Raw genomic sequence first — 17,745 nt, forward strand, 5'->3', positions numbered from 1 at the left:
GTCAACCATGGTCAACAGGTAGGTGAAACCGTGAGAGGAGGGCAGAGGGCCGACCAGATCCACGTTGACATGGTCAATCCGTCGCTCCGGCACTGGGAACTCCAACGGGGCTTTAGTGTGGCGGTGCACTTTGGCCCGCTGGCACTCCAGACAGGTGTTAGCCCAGTCCCTAATGTCCTTCTTGAGGCCGTGCCAAACAAACTTAGCGGCCACCAATCTCTGTGACGCTTTCGAACCTGGGTGGGAGAGACCATGGATGGCATCAAAAACTTGTCGTCTGCATCCCGTGGGAATGATTGGCCGAGGACTGCCTGTGGAGACGTCACACAGGAGCGTGGTGCCGGCATCGCTAAAAACCACATCCTCTATTTTCAGCCCTGTAGTCGAGGTCCTCAGGAGTTGCACGTCTGGGTCTGTGGTCTGGTCCGCTGCAATGCGGTTGTAATCCAAGCCAAGATGGACTGCCCCTACTACAGCCTGTCACAGGCAGTCCCCCACCTGGTTGTCCTTACCGGCAACGTGCTGTAAATCCGTGGTTAACACGGAAATGTAGGACAGATGACGTTGCTGGCAGGAGGACTACGGCTCAGCCGCCTTGGCCATGGCGAAAGTCAGCGGCTTGTGGTCGACAAAAGTGGTGAAGTGCCGACCTTCCAACAGGGAGGGAAAGTGTCTGATGGCGAGGTAGAGACCAAGGAGCTCCCGGTCGAAAGTGCTGTACTTCCGCTCGTTGGGACGCAACTGACGGCTGACGAAGGCAAGTGGCTGCCAGGCCCCGCCCACCCACTGCTCGTAGACGGCACCGACAGCGTAGTCCGAGGCGTCCGAGGTGATGGCGATGGAGGCTGTGGGAGAAGGATGTGCCAGCATGGTGGCGTTCGCCAGGGCCGCCTTAGTGACAACAAAAGCCTTGTCCCTGCCCTCAGTCCAGTCCACAGCGTGCTTGGGCTGACCTTGCAAGGCCCCATGCAAAGGTTGCATGAGCTGGGCGGCTCGAGGGATGAAACGGTGGTAAAAATTCACCATGCCGAGTCCCCTGCAGGGACTTGACAGTGAGCAGGCGTCGGAACTGCGCGACCGCCTCCACCTTTGATGGGAGAGGGGCTGCACCGTCCCTAGTGACTCTGTGTCCCAGGAAATCGATGACGGAGAGACCAAACTGGCACTTGGCAGGGTTGACAATTTGCCCATGTTGGCTGAGGCGCTCAAAAAAGTGTCCGGAGGTACACCAGGTGCTGAGATTTGGACGCACTCGCCACTAGGATGTCATCCAAGTACACAAAAAGAAAAGGCAGCTCCCGCAAAACAGAGTCCATGAGGCGTTAAAAAGATTGAGCTGCGTTTTTAAGGCCAAACGGCATCCGCAGGAATTCAAACAGCCCAAACGGTGTGATCACTGCTGTTTTGGGAACATCCAGTGGGTGTACAGGCACCTGATGATATCCCCTGACAAGGTCCACCTTGGAAAAAATCACCAGACCAGCCAGGTGTGCCGAAAAATCCTGAATATTCGGCACTGGGTACCGGTCGGGCGTCGTTGCCTCATTTAGCCGCCGGTAGTCGCCACACGGGCGCCAGCCTCTGCCGGGTTTGGGGACGATGTGGAGGGTTGAGGCCCACGGGCTGTCGGACCGGCGGACTATACCCAGGCGCTCCATGTTTGCAAACTCAGCCTTTGCAACGGCAAGCTTGGTCGGTTCGAGGCACCGAGCACGGGAGTAGACGGGTGGACCAGTAGTGGCGAGATGGTGCTCCACACCAGGCTTAACCGCAGACGCAGAGAAAGTAGGCTGAGTGAGGGCTGGGAAACCGGCAAGCAGACAGTGGAAGTCATCTGAGGCAGAGAGCATGCTAGACAGTCGTATGGAGCCAGCCCCGCTGGGCGTGCACGCATATGAACAAAACGTGACGGCGTCAATCAAACGGCGGTTCTTGACATCCACCAACAGTCCATGCGCACACAAAAAATCAGCGCCAGGGAGGGGAAACCAGTATGGAAATTGCATTAAGTGAGAGACACAATTTCGCACGTTGAGCACACAGTTGTGTGACTCGTTTATTTAGTAAGAGAGAAAACAGGAAATCAAAACGAAAGGAAAACACATAACAAAATACTGTAGGTGAATTATGTTACACTCACTACAAAGGGAACATTTTATATGGACCATGGACCACATAGAGCCACATGCTTTCTCCATCTATTTAAAGCGTTTTATTAATCTCCGTGCCTTGGTATGCTTTAAATTCCCCTCGAGAGCACTTCATGTATTGACATGCCAAGTAATTACTGTTTTCACACACGTCTTAGAAATGTTGAAGAGAAGGGGAGGAGCATGAAGGAGCATGAAGGGGTAGAGTGTACGGGGGAACTTAACAATAGCAATAAGTTACTCTTTTTTTTATGCCAAGCCACAATTTAATCAAAACTAATTTTATCTCTTGAAAGCTGTACTAGTGATGGATGTCCGAAACCTGTCTGTTGTGATTTAATTAAACCCAGTGAAAGCGTTGGCGTCACGGAACAGACGAGGGGACCCAAATGCTGGACACAGGGAGACGGAGACGGAACAAAGGAAAGGGGTTTTATTCCGTAGACAGGCGAGTAGTCAGACAAGCAGGTGAGCCTGGACTGACGGGAGAGAGATCTCCTCAAACTCGGGAAACAAGGGCGGTTGGTAACCCAGCGAGGCCATAAACGGGGACAAGCCGGTGGATGCGTTGACCAGTGTGTTGTGGTATACTCGACCCAGGGAAGCTGAGAGGTCAAGGAGGAGGGGTTGGCGTGGGAGACACAACGGAGCGCGGCCTCCATCTCCTGGTTGGCCCGCACCGATTGTCCATTGGACTGGGGGTGGAACCCGGAGGACAGGCTGGGCGTGGCCCCTGAAGCCGCACAGAACGCACGCCACACCTGAGAAGTGAACTGGGGGCCCCTGTCGGAAACGATATCCGCAGGGATGCCATGGAGGCGAAACACGTGCCTGACCAGGAGATCCGCCGTCTCACTCGAGGAGGGGAGCTTGGGAAGAGCGACGAAGTGTGCAGCCTTGGAGAACCGATCGATCACCGTGAGGATGGTGGTGTTGCCACCGGACGCGGGCAGGCCGGTGACGAAGTCCAGGGCGATGTGTGACCACTGTCGGTTAGGAATGGGCAGAGGCCGAAGCAGACCGGAACGGGGACGAGTCGAGGTCCTATTCCGGGCGCAGGTAGCGCACGCCGCAACGAAAGCACGGACGTCCGCATCCATGGAAGGCCACCAGAATCGCCGGCGGATGAAATCCAGGGTGCGCGTGATTCCTGGGTGACAGGTGAGCTTGGAGGAATGGCCCCAGAGCAGCACTCTGGACCGTACAGCGTCCGGGACGAACAACATCGGCGGGTGCGCGTGGCGATCCGACAAGCAGGAGGCAGGATGGTCGTGGGCTCAGTACCCGGGTCCTCGGGGGAGTACAGGCCGGACAAGGCATCCGGCTTGCCGTTCTGGGAACCGGGACGGTAGGTCAACGAAAAATCTAATCTCCCGAATTCAGCGTAGGCCTCCACCACGAACTGAAGGGCGGGATCGGGCTGGACGAGGATGGGAGCGGAAACGAAGCGTCTCTTGAGACCCCGGAATGCGGCTTCCGCCTCAGGCGTCCATGAGAATGGGCTCTTGGTAGAAGAACCCCGCTCCAACCGGTGAAGAGGAAGGGCGGATGATCCCAGCGGAGAGGGACTCCCCGATGTACTCCACCATAGACTCACGCTCGGGCCGGGAGAGATTGAATAGATGACTCCCCGGAAGAGGAGCTCCGGAAAGGAGGTCGATGGCGCAGTCATAAGGACGGTGGGGGGGCAGGGACAAGGCGCGGGATTTACTGAACACCTCCCCAAGGTCGTGGTAATCCTCCGGAACGGAGGACAGGTCAGGAGGAACGGCGGCAGACGCGAGCTCCGGCGCCCGAGGTGACTGGGCGGACCGCAAACAATGGGACAGACAGTGTGTGCTCCGGGACACCACTCGACCGGTTCCCCAATCCATCTGGGGGTTGAGTGTCTTGAGCCAGGGGTAACCCAGAACCACCGGAGAGATGGGACTGGTAATAACTAGAATCGAGATGGACTCGTGATGATTCCCCGAAACAAGCAGTTTGACCGGAACGGTGCGGCGCTCCACCCGCGTGAGGGTCCTCCCGTCCAGAGCCTGGGTCTCGATAGGAGGATCCAGAGGAACAGTGTCAATCCCAAAGCGAAGAACCAGCTCCCGATCAATAAAACTCTTGTCCGCTCCGGAGTCCAGGAGGATAGAGAGCGGTAGTGTCTGATCCTGCCACAGGAGAACGGCCTCCAGGAGGGGATGGGACAACGAGGGGTTACAGGAGCGGCTCGCCAGGATCCCTCGGGTTACTGGCGAGCCCGATCTTTTCTCGAGAGAGCGGGGCAGCCAGACCGGAGATGGCCTGACAGGCCACAGTAAAAAAAGTTCCGGGGTCGGAATGAACGGTTCACAGGATGAAGGCGCTGTGAGTGGTGGTGTCGGAGAGACGGGGCGCTGGGAGTGAATCGAAATGGTTAAATCCCGAAGACCAGAAGTGATCTCCTGCAGAGTCCGATCGTGCTGCGTCAGGAGATCCCCCTGACGGGACACGACCTGGCGGAAAGCCTCTGCGTCAGCTGGGTCCATTTTGGCCAGTTCGTACTGTCATGGAACAGTCGAGGGGACCCAAATGCTGGACACAGGGAGACGGAGACGGAATAAAGGAAAGGGGTTTTATTCCGTAGACAGGCGAGTAGTCAGACAAGCAGGGATCAGGAACCAGCGGGGCAGTCAGACAGGCGGGGATCAGGAACCGGCAGGAGAGTCAGACAGGCGAGGATCAGGAACCAGAAGGAGAGTCAGACAGGCGAGGATCAGGAACCGGCAGGAGAGTCAGACAGGCAGGGATCAGGAACCGGCAGGAGAGTCAGACAGGCAGGGATCAGGAACCGGCAGGAGAGTCAGACAGGCAGGGATCAGGAACCGGCAGGAGAGTCAGACAGGCAGGGATCAGGAACCGGCAGGAGAGTCAGACAGACAGGGATCAGGAACCGGCAGGAGAGTCAGACAGGCAGGGGTTCGATAACAGGCAAGCAAGGGAGCGACGGCAGGCGGGTAGTCAGGCAGGCAGGGGTTCGGCGACCGGAGAATACAAGAAAGGGAAGGAGAGAGTTACTACGGGGACAGGCTGCTATAATACTCGAGAATGCTGGTAGGACCGATACTTACTGTAAAGACGTAGCGACGAACTGGCGCCGGCTGATAGGAAATCCCCGGCTGATGTATGGACGATTATTAAGGATAATTACGTCCATGTGCGGGAGAAGGAGGCCCACCAGCGTCCCATAGCCAATAGATGGCGGCATTGGACCGCGTAGCAGGACGCGACGTGACAGTTGGTCCATATTGTCAGACAAACAAACAAAGGCTACAAAAAGGCTGTTGGTTGACTTGACATGTTCAGGCCTGGACAATGTGTGAACTGGTGTGATAGCCTGTTTATAACCTAACGTCATATTCTGTAAATGTATTCTTCACTACCAACCAATAACTCTAAGGGACGTTTTTTACCTTCTCCGATACAGCAGGTCCACTTGTGATGTCTTATTCACCCCTAACGGTGTCTGTGAGATGCTCTTTATGCCCACAAATAGTTTTACTGAGGGGAACCTTGACTAGGCTACTATATGAAAGTAAAAAGTAAATGTAATGTTTCAGTGATTTTACATATTGCACTAAACCAACACAAGTTTAGAATGCGGTACTAGCCCATAATAGTAATATAAATGGGTAACTTATTGAATTCAGATCAGCATAAGAAGTTAATAGAAATGTGTGCAGTATAAAATAACCTGTGGATCATGTATGAGATCTTTTCAATGCTGGATTTGTACACTAAAATGTCTTTAATGTAGCGATAGATTGAGCCATTATTTATAAGGGTATGTGTTCCGCACACTTTTAGTCAGACATGGGGGACTCGAGTCACATGACTTGACTCGAGTCAGACTCAAGTCGCACATTTGAGGACTTGAGACTTGCTTGACTAAGGTTGAATCTCATTCCTTTGCTCCAAGGAAAATCTCAGCCCTAGCCCTCGCTGTTGCGCGTTCACGCGCCGTGGAGCCATGTCCCAATACCAGTTTAAAGGTAGCTTAAGGGGTAAGGGGGAGGGCTAACATCCCCTCAAAATTGAGATTTTCGATGGGCACACTCAAAGCGCTCAGTTCTGACTTGCTCCCACAATACCTTGCGAGAAAACGGAAAATCAGGAAATATCCTAGACAAGATGGAGGGCGAAAAGATGCGACAGGATTGGAAAAAAATAAATTTAAGTGTTTTCTCTGTAATTAACTATTAATTATTTTATTAATTATACTCTGCAGCCCGGCCGCGGGCTTCGAAGCCCGGCCGCGGACACTCGGAAGATTGCGAAAGTCCGCGGCCGGGCTTCGAAGCCCGCGCGTGGACTCTCGCGGGCCGCCTGACCCCGGTCCTCGGCTGGGCTGCAGAGCCCGATCACGGGCTCCACAGCCCGGCCGTTGACCGGGGTCGGGCGGCCCGCGGTCGAGGAGCTGCGGGGCTCATGTCGTATGATATCCAGATCTTCCATGTTCTCGTGACTCCAAGTTAAAAATAAGCTGTATACTAATATATTATATTATATTAGTAATATTCTATAAGTATTATTATATATACTAATATATTATATTATATGAGTAATATTACATGGTTAATCAATGTATTTTTTGGCAGTACTATATTGTGTACATAGCTATTATATATTGTACATAACATGTGGCCATATCACCCATTTCTGGCATATAATTCCTAATTCCTTCTATTCGTTTTCTTTCAGGACATCGTTGAGTCCACTGCCACCAGCCCCCCCACCTCTCCCTCATGCTCCTCCACCCCAGGCACCTCTTCCATCACCCCAGACACCCCTTCCAAGAGGAGAGTGCCAGGGAGCATTTAGATGCGTGTGTGTGTATTTTTAGATGTGTGGTTCAGTGTTTCTTATTTAAATAAAGTGTTTCTTCTAAAGTGTTCTTAACCGATTATTATCTAAGGATGCACTCACACTAGGCCATCTGGCCGTGGCCGTGGCCGTTTTAGCACCTAACCGTGCTCAAATCTGCCAGTGTGAGTGTGGCCAGTCTGGCCAGGCCGGGCCAATTTGGCCACTTGGGAGAGGTGTGCTGCTACGGCACGGGCCGCTACGGTACAGATGCTAATGAGCCGACCCGCGCACACGCACGGCTACGCAACCTGAGCTGGATGACGTATAGTCAATGCGTTAACCATGGACATAATAAAGGCGACGAGCCTTCTATCCAATTAAACGGTAAACATCGCGTCAAGCGGTGTTCAAACTGTCAAACTGTTGGTGTGTTCTCTGTGTTGTTGTCCATTGTTGTTAAAACTCTGACTGGCGGCAGACTTTATTATGGTTCATGCAGCGGACGCTTGGTGATGACGTGTTACGACGTGATGACGTATGTACAAGAGCCTTCCGTGGCCAGGCCACAGCTGCGACGGCCAACGGCCACGGCCAGATGGCCTATTGTGAGTGCAGGCCAGAGAACAATGGGGCCATTTGAGCACGGTTAGGTGTGAAAACGGCCAACGGCCACGGCCAGATGGCCTAGTGTGAGTGCACCCTAATACCACCTTTAACATGTAGCTAAGTGACATTCAAAATAAAGGTATATTACGAGGGACAAATAGTATTAAAAAAATCCTTTATTTAAACATGCCAATTACAAAATATAAATACCATTTCAGGTTAAATATCTTTACAATGGGTCTTGCTCGTTGCCCGAGACAATGGCTGCCAGTCTGTCTCTTGTAACATTAACAGGGGTCTGGTTATCTGCTAGGGGGCACGGGGAGGCCATGATGACGTCACAGGGTAGGGTTGTCCCATTTGGTAGGGGATCGGTTAGGGGTAGCAATGAGCATGAGCTATGAGGGTAAGGGTTAGGGTTAGGGTTAGGGTTGTGATGTAGGGTTGAGACAGTGAGCAAAGAAACGGGATTGGGCCAAACACTGATAAAAGACTCGGCTTGACTTTGACTTGGTCTTCATGACTTGAGACTTGACTTAGACTTGAGACAGATCACTCAAAATGACTTTTTTAAAGTTAGATTAAAGGTTGGATATGGGATTTGCGATACGCCAGCAGATTTTAAAAATACACACCTCAAATGGTCCTACCCCCTCTCATTCAATGCTGACTCTGACTCCACCCATTCCAAGTACATGGACACGCAATCACGCAAGAGCGCGACCACAGATGCGCGAGAGTGAGCCAGGCTAGCTAGGTTGGAGTTTAGGGTTGTCTTCTAGTGCTAGGTCCAAATGTGGATTAGCTAGTTAGCTAGCTCCAGTAGCTACCGCAGGATAACAACAAACAGAAGCATGCTCTCGGTCACGAGCTTTGAGTAGGTTGAAGGGAAAAACGGTCTGTCTAGTTACTGGATCAGATAAAATGAGACGGAGAGGTAATAAAGTCTGTCGGCACGAGGACCTTGGATTTATTAAGTAAAGTGGCAACGGTTATACAGAGTCATAAAGCGTGAGAAATCGAATATGTCTAAGTCCCTAATCAGCGCTGATGGTTCGTCCAGAGCTTCGCCTCCGTGGAAGGTCTGCTTCAGAAGAAGAGGGTCAAGAGTCCCTGTGTGGTACAGTTTTTATGCTGTATCCTCCTCTCGATGAGGTGTGTGCGTTTGAGGTGTGTGTGGTTCTGTGTGTTTTGGCTCCCAGGCCCTGAGAGAGCTTCGTAACAGGGGAGAGTTCCTTGTGTCTCCGGTGTCATAAATTAAAACGGGGAGTGCCCCCCTGAAATGTCTCGTGTGTGATAATTTAATGTGGCTCTCAGGCCCCTGGTGTGGGCAGAGGTATCTCTTGGTTCCTCCTAACGGGGAAGAGCTCTCAAAATGTCTCCTGTGTGATAAATTAATGTGGCTCTCCCGTTCTGGAGATGATACTGGTGCATTGTCTGAGTGTCCACCATCTGCCTGCCTGGGAGATGGGGCCTTCAGCTCCGGCCTTGACCTGACTATATATTATCATGTTTGTGTTATGTGTTAAAAGTTGACTATATTGTAACGTGACTGCCATGTGTTGTGCTCCTCAAGCTAGGGTGGGAGTTAGCTATATTTATATGTGCTCAGCAGGTTATTTTTCCCAACATATCCCCCTCAAGTCGTCGCAAGACGACTTTTACTCATTTGGGGTACGAGGGATAGGACTCCAGCACGGGACTACCATCATAACACCATTAGAAATAACAGAAAGAAGGCAAATGACCATAAAAACAAACAACCATGAGCATGGGACTAAAACAACTCGCTGGACCGGGTGTATGGGGAACCACGTGGGAGAAACGCTACCCATGCTTCAGACATGGGTATGCCATACACACCCCACCTAGGGGGTGGCATCCACCCCGGCCTTACATCGCGAGCAGACAATACCAACAATACTGGCCGCAGATAATACACAAAAAAGAGAAAAAAAAATAAAAAAATAAAAAAATAAAAAAATACAACAAGCATACAACAATACTAAAACAAATATCAAACGATACCAAAAAAAACAACAACCAACAACAAAGCTGGCCACACAACAAAACCAACACCAAACCATAATAATAACAACGAATTGCAACAATAAAACAAACTCCGAACAATAACAGTATCAGCAAAAAACAACAATAAGACTAACAGTAAACAATAACAAAAATGCAACAATCACACAGACACTACACAATAATAATCACAGGAAAGAAATGCAACCATGAAACGTGTCCCTAAATAACAATAATAATATCAGAAAGATATGAGGTACACAACGAATGGCAATCCCCCTCAACCCATCCCTAGATGACCACACACTAAGGATGTGAGGAGGAGTTAACTGGTCGTGTAACAATAAGCAATCACACGCATGGGGTATCCAGGGTAGGCCCGGGGCACGGGAACAACTAAGAAACCACGGAATAGTCCTGAGCGTCATCACGGGCAGGTGGACGCAAGGCGCCACCTGAGCATTAGACCCTTTTATTCAACTGCGCTCAGGACCTCATCTGATAAACGGGCAATCAAGGCCCCTGGAATCTCGCCCGTGTGTATCCCCGAGCTCCATCTAGTGGGACAGCGATATAAACAACAACATTTGCGTTCCCGGCGTCGGTTGCGTAGACGCGGGCATAGATATGGGAGCGGCTAAAAACAGTGAAGCGTACAGAAGCGAATACAGCCAGGGGCGCCCTCAAGCCTTAAGGGAACGGGCCGCAGCCCCTGGTACCGGAACGCAGATCCCTGGTCCGGGCGACGTGGGTGCATCAGGTGGGAGGGGGGTGGTGCCGTTGGCGGGGACGGGAATGGGGCAGCCCACCTGGAGAGGTTACTAGTACGTCACAGGCGGGGGGGAGTGGTGGGGTTTCAGCATACAGTGGTGGAAACAGGACGCCGGGGCCGGATGATCTTCATGTATTGGTGCGCTGCATTGCGTGGGGGCTCTTGGACAGTGGGGCAGGGGTCTGTTCCATGTTCTCCAGCCGGATCAGGTCGGGCCCCTCTGGTGGTCCCTCGTCCAAACTCTCGATCCCCAGGTAAGCTTGGATGGCACCTGCTGCACCTGTAGCGCCCATCGCTCATTGGGCTCTCCATCCATCCTGTGAAGGGGTCATTAATGCCGGAATTCTCTCTGCCAAATCTAATCTGAGGGACTGTAACCCTGCCAGCACCCTGGCCACCGACCCATCCGGTGCTGTGTTATTGGGGATAAAAGTACAACATGTCGTCTTTATCATCCCACACACCCCTCCTTGCTCTGCCAATAGCATATCTATATCTATATAGTCCCTTGACCTTATCCGTGGAAAAATTGACAAAACGTTGCTGATTATAGTATATACTATTTATCCAAACAACATTTTTGTTAATAGTGGACCACCAAAACAGGACTGATTCAAACCCTGCCGAAATCTAATTGCATCATCCTTGGGTAGTTGGTCGGCTCCGGGCGTGTCTGCATCTGGCTCCTCCTCTGGCCCTGGAACTTTGTGTTCCTCTTGCTGGAATTACAAACTTATGTACAACAGTTAGATGTTCAAACATATTTTCCTTAATCCTATTTCTAATTACTCTAATGGAAGTCCCTTTTGGCACCCTCGAATGTTAAGTGAAGGCATGGGTCGACCCTTAAGCATTTCATGCGGGGTTAGATGCGTCGTTCTGTTAGTTTTCATGCGATAACTCATTAGTGTCAGTGGTAGTGCATCAATTCAATTTAGTGCTTGCCCAAATGTTGTTAATTCTTTGTCTTGAGCGTCCCATTCACTCTTTCCACCATACCTTGTGGTTGAGGATTGGGGCGTAATCTAGTCTTTATTTGACATGCAAATGTTGAATCACTTGTTTGAGTGTTCTCTGAATAAACGTTTTGTCTGAACTTATTTCTGACGGAATTCCAAACCTTGTCATGCCTTCTCTAGTCCGAAACTTGATTACTGTAGCCGCACTTTGGTCTTTTGATGGGACTGCTTCTACCCATCTGTGGAACACTGTGTTTTTTTTTGTTTTTTTTTAAATATATTTCACACTCATTTTAGCTGGATGTCAATCATTGTTTGCAAGTATGGTGAAGAAAAACCTTGTTTTCTAATTATTATTATTATTATTATATATATATATTTTTTTTTAATTCTCCTCAATACCTCCCCCCTTGCGCAATGGTCAAAACCATGCGCATTAAATGATAAGCAAATCTAAGAACGCCGTTGGTGCAACCAACGTCGAAACGTCTAACCTTAACCATCAGCAAATTAAAGCCAATCTTTTGGGAAGGGAAATCGAAACCAGTGTGTCCAAAACCAAAGCCCAATATGGGTGGGTTTACCATCAGCCGCCTGAAACCACGCTGTTCCAAAGTCATGCACTAAACCGAAAAACGTACATGCGTTAGTGGGCTTCTATACCACAAAGGTAAAATAAAATAAAATAAAATAAAACGCGACATGCCCCGTTCCAAGACCACCTCTGCTGCCAGAGCTGACATATCTGACCCCTGTTCCTCCTCCACCTTACACCCCACCCGGCACTTCCTATGATTGTTGCAGCTCGTGACTTCATGATCAAGTAAGCCAATGCCCACAGCGACTCTGCCAAGTAATCGTGACTGTGCCTGCCTTAGGTCGTCCCGGGTGTCAAGGTGGGATCTTACCCGTCGTTGGCTAACCAGCCTTCCATACTGGCTCGCTGCAGGATGCCATACCTGGGATACAATCAATCCCCACCCATATGGTGGTATAGATCGCAAAGTGGAGGGATGGAGACAGAGTCTTCAGCCCCAACTGCCCTATGCAGCCAAGTGTGTGTGCGTAATGAATACACCTCAGGGAAACTATAAAACAAAAAGTCATTTATCAGAGTTAAAATTATTAAAGTGTTTGCAGCAGCAGTAGTGGCATTTGAAAGGTAAACCCACTACTTCCGAATCCAAATTGACAACATAGCATGTAGGATCCCTTCCCAGCAGATGTGGCATCAATCCACCTGTCATCCTTGACCAAAGAGATACACCCCATATTTTAATAGGTGTAGTCCTACCTGTACAGTTTATCAAGATTACGTTTTTACTTTATGTATATATATATTTTTTAATTATTATCCTCATCTTTATCATATCCATATTTATTCAATTATTCTTTCCTGTGTGAAAATAATATGAATCACTTAGTTAATAGAAACACCTTCTTTAGTCCAATTGCATTAGATTAGCATCACTGTTGTCCTATTAAAGTATCAACGTTATTGTCCTTATAACCTCCTCATGAACTTCGATGTTCGTCATCATGAATGATAACTGTTGTCCTAGGAAGACAAAAAACAAAACTAAAACTAAAACAAATTAGCCATAATGTGAATATCCACTGTGTGTCTCCCTGCTTCTCTCTCCCTCCTTCGGGAGAACACGCTCTCTCTCCCTCCTCAGTACGGGGTGCTGTTTGGTGCAAGACAACAGATAAGGGTGGAATGTGGCTTCTCTCTCTCTCTCTGTGTCTCCCACCCACGTTGGGTGCGGCCATAACGCCTTGAAAGCGAGTGTGCTCTGGGGGCTGGGTGTGAGAGAAACCATGGGTAGTTCCTTTTCTCGGCCAGCAGAGGGGTTGTTCAGGTGAAACCTATGGACAGAGACTACAAGGAACTTCAAACATGGCAGACAGGGAACTACAAATTGATCAAAGCCTGAAAACTCAACAGAGCTCTACCTGCATTCCTTGGATATGTGGTATTTTATGGCGTATGGCCACCACACGCTTTCAGTTGAACACACTCTATTTCCTTTCTCTGTACTGTGTGTTAGTGTGTCTCTCTGTACTGCCTGAATGGTGTAGCTCGACAAATGGGGGGGGAAATGTGTTCTCTCTCTCTCACCCTTCCTCACTCCCCTTAGGGTCAAGCAGCAGCTAGGACCGTTAACAGATAAGCCTGGAATGCAACATCCTCAACTCTCCATCATGGAACAAGGCCTAATAACTATCTCTCACACACAAAAAGATCCTTCTGTCCCTTCATTCACAAATAACTTTTCACTTTATTATATATAACTTAATACTGCTCCCCCTTTCCAAATTTCTATATACACAAAACTAGAAGCTGACCACCGAAATTGGTACAGGCCTCGTCAGGCCGAACCAAAACGCCCTCACAGGTTCTAACTTCCATACAATTCTAGGGAGGGGAACTACAACATGAGGTGGAGTAGAGGACTTCAAATATGGTGGACGGGGACCTCAAATGGGAGGACTACACATATGGGAAAGGGGATTACACTCTGGGCCTGAAAACCATACAGAGTCCCTTCTCGTGGTCCTGAAACAACCGTTCATTGTTAGAAAAACACGCACTCTATCGCTACCTCCAACTGTCTAGAGGGAAAATGGTCCCTCTCGATCGTCCTCCGACTTTAGCTCTCCTTGATATCTCTCCTTGCTATCTCTCTCGCTCCCTCTCACACACACACCTAAACAGACCTTTCTCATTCTGTCTCCTCCAAACGCACACACAGAAACATATCAACGGACCTCTCGTTCTGTCTCCCGCAGACGCACACACAGAAACATATCAACGGACCTCTCGTTCTGTGTCCCGCACCCACACTAATCAGACACGGCAAAATAGCGTTGGGCATAACAAAGCAGGTAAGCGTTGCACACATAGCCGGGTTATCATTGATTGATTTATTTCTATATTTCGCCGGCCCACAAATACGCTCGTTCTCTTCTCTCTCTCTGGGCCTCTTACACACACACACACACACACAGCCACTCCGTCACTCTCTCTCTGGGCCTCTTACACACACACACACACACTGTCTCTCTGTGTGTCACTCGTGCCCCAGGCATACGGTTTCCTCTGCAAAGGGAATCTAACCCTGATAAAGGACTCTAACCTTCTTACCACATAGAATTATTTAATACACATTCATTACTTGGCCATCGGTAGTCTTGTATCACTATGACCGATTATTATAGGCCCTTCTCTTTCTTCTCATTCCCTCTGGGTTCCACCCGCGGCCCAGGCATCCCTCCGGGTTCCATTCTTGGCCCAGGCATTTATTACTAGGCCATCGGTAGTCTTGTATCACTATGACCGATTATTATAGGCCCTAGTTTTTTCTTCTCATTCCCTCTGGGTTCCACCCGCGGCCCAGGCATCCCTCCGGGTTCCATTCTTGGCCCAGGCATACATTATTCGGCCATCGGTAGTCTTGTATCACTATGACCGATTCTTATAGGCCCTATGGTCTCGAGGGTATTCTTTCACCATGCAACGAGCCGATATTCGATGTGTCACGCGTTCAGGGTCAATTGGGTTTATGGGGCAATGCTGGAATGTAACTCTATTCGTCCCCACGAGATATCCCGTAGCGAACCGCTCTCACAGTCTCACCTCCTAATGTGGTTCCTATATAACTATGCAGAATTTGGATTTTATCAACAGGTTCTGCCTACCTTTTGTTGGGCGTACGCGAGGTGAGACTGCAGGAATCGGTCCGGTGCTCCGGGGTCCCGAGGTCGTGCCGCTCTCCGTCTCTCGTTTCCCAGTTGCGTGTTCAATTCAGAAAAAATCACGTCGGAGGTCACCAAATTGAAGGGAAAAACGGTCTGTCTAGTTACTGGATCAGATAAAATGAGACGGAGAGGTAATAAAGTCTGTCGGCACGAGGACCTTGGATTTATTAAGTAAAGTGGCAACGGTTATACAGAGTCATAAAGCGTGAGAAATCGAATATGTCTAAGTCCCTAATCAGCGCTGATGGTTCGTCCAGAGCTTCGCCTCCGTGGAAGGTCTGCTTCAGAAGAAGAGGGTCAAGAGTCCCTGTGTGGTACAGTTTTTATGCTGTATCCTCCTCTCGATGAGGTGTGTGCGTTTGAGGTGTGTGTGGTTCTGTGTGTTTTGGCTCCCAGGCCCTGAGAGAGCTTCGTAACAGGGGAGAGTTCCTTGTGTCTCCGGTGTCATAAATTAAAACGGGGAGTGCCCCCCTGAAATGTCTCGTGTGTGATAATTTAATGTGGCTCTCAGGCCCCTGGTGTGGGCAGAGGTATCTCTTGGTTCCTCCTAACGGGGAAGAGCTCTCAAAATGTCTCCTGTGTGATAAATTAATGTGGCTCTCCCGTTCTGGAGATGATACTGGTGCATTGTCTGAGTGTCCACCATCTGCCTGCCTGGGAGATGGGGCCTTCAGCTCCGGCCTTGACCTGACTATATATTATCATGTTTGTGTTATGTGTTAAAAGTTGACTATATTGTAACGTGACTGCCATGTGTTGTGCTCCTCAAGCTAGGGTGGGAGTTAGCTATATTTATATGTGCTCAGCAGGTTATTTTTCCCAACAAGGTGCACGTGCACAAAGGGGTCACTCGCGGGGAGCGGGGGAGGGGGAGTGCAGTACGACCGTTTGATTGACGTACTTACTGTCCAATGCCACTTGCTGGTTCTGAAAATCATTGGCTGGAGTTTTTCAAGCCATGCACGATCCACAGATGATTGACTTGTTTAATTTTCATGTCAGTAGGCTACTTCTAACTTAGTGGCTGTAAGTGGGTTATGATAAGGATTTCAAGTAATTTTCAAGTAAAATTACACCGTCAGAGCCAGAGCGTCAGACTGGGCTGTTCTCAGCATACCGCAAAAAAAATATTCACATAATGGTTTTGGAATGTTTTGAATAGTTTGAGTTATTGTTAATGTTAAGGCATTGTTATTGGTAATGTTGAAATAAAACTTATGAACCACTCTCTTTACCGATTTTTAAATGTGGAAACTGATTTAGATCATCAGATTTTTGTATGACTTGACTTATGACTTGCTTGACCTGAGAAATGACTTGACTTGTGACTTGCTTGATTCTCACCACAGTGACTTGATACTTGATTGAGACTTGAGGGTTATGACTTGAGACTTGCTTGTGACTTGCACATGAGTGACTTACCCCCACCTCTGCTTTTAGTTTTAAAGCGAGCACACCTGCGTTGTTCCTGTCTACAAGGATGCTTGACATAGCATTTCATGTCATTTAAAGACCATAGTTAACAAGAAATGTTCTCATCTTTGCATCAAGGCAAGAACCAGTGTGTATTTGGCAAGATGACAGATCACTCTTGATGTTTGAATGTTTCTTTTGGGGAGATGATTAATAAATAAACTGTTTTCCCCCAGTTATGGAAAACTGATTTGGCCAAATTCTCTTTTTTGTTGTTGGTATACACAGCATTTAGCCATACAACACGGCAGTTTAAATACTCATTTCAAACTATTTGACATGGCACACTTCCTAAAATCCTTAGCTTCGACTATAGTTTTAAATACTCGAACAGAACCTTGTCTATGTATGCAATATTTTTCATTTGATTACATTTTCAGTTGGATTATTCCGTTTGAAGAATTATGGAAAATAAAATCAGACTTGTCCATAAAAACATTAGTCCACCATGAGGAGTCCCTCTGGCAAGCCCCTGGGGACGGCAGGCCCACCCACACCCGCCGCCGGCCCTCCTTCGGCCAGCCAGACTACTGGGTGCACCAGAGGCAACGGCTCCGGCGGAACAGGCTCCCATCGCGCCACTGTGCCAGCGTGGAGGACTGTGCCCGGTTCGAGGGCACCCTCCCGGTCCAGCTGACTGAGTTTGAGGCCCTCCTGGAGGGGTACCTCGCCAAGGCAGAGCAGGGGGCTGGAGTGGACACCTCAGCCGGAGAGGAGATCCGCACTCTGGCCGCAGAGTTCTTCAAGGACGGGGTGTTTGTGCACGACCAGATGAGCTTCAGAGATTACCTGGAGGACCTGGCTGATATTCTGGAAGATATGGTGGACGGAGACGATAGCGAGGAGGACCAGGAAGAGGACGACAGCGACCTGGAGGATGAGATGGAGATGTTTGGGAAAGAAGTGATGAAAAAGTTTGCAGTGGAGCGGTCTTCAGAGAAGACCTCACAGCGGACGACAGGGAAGTCCAAGAAGGAGAACGCAAGGGGCCGTGGCTGAAGACTGGACTGGTGAGTCGTTGATAGAACGGCAAGTTGGAATGGTTTGGAAGGGAATATTAAACAAGGGGTTATCATCAAGGGAACATTTTATATGGACCATGGACCACATAGAGCCACATGCTTTCTCCATCTATTTAAAGCGTTTTATTAATCTCCGTGCC

The sequence above is a fragment of the Gadus chalcogrammus genome, chromosome 11 (genome assembly GCF_026213295.1).
Source record: "Gadus chalcogrammus isolate NIFS_2021 chromosome 11, NIFS_Gcha_1.0, whole genome shotgun sequence".
Lineage (NCBI taxonomy): Eukaryota > Metazoa > Chordata > Actinopteri > Gadiformes > Gadidae > Gadus > Gadus chalcogrammus.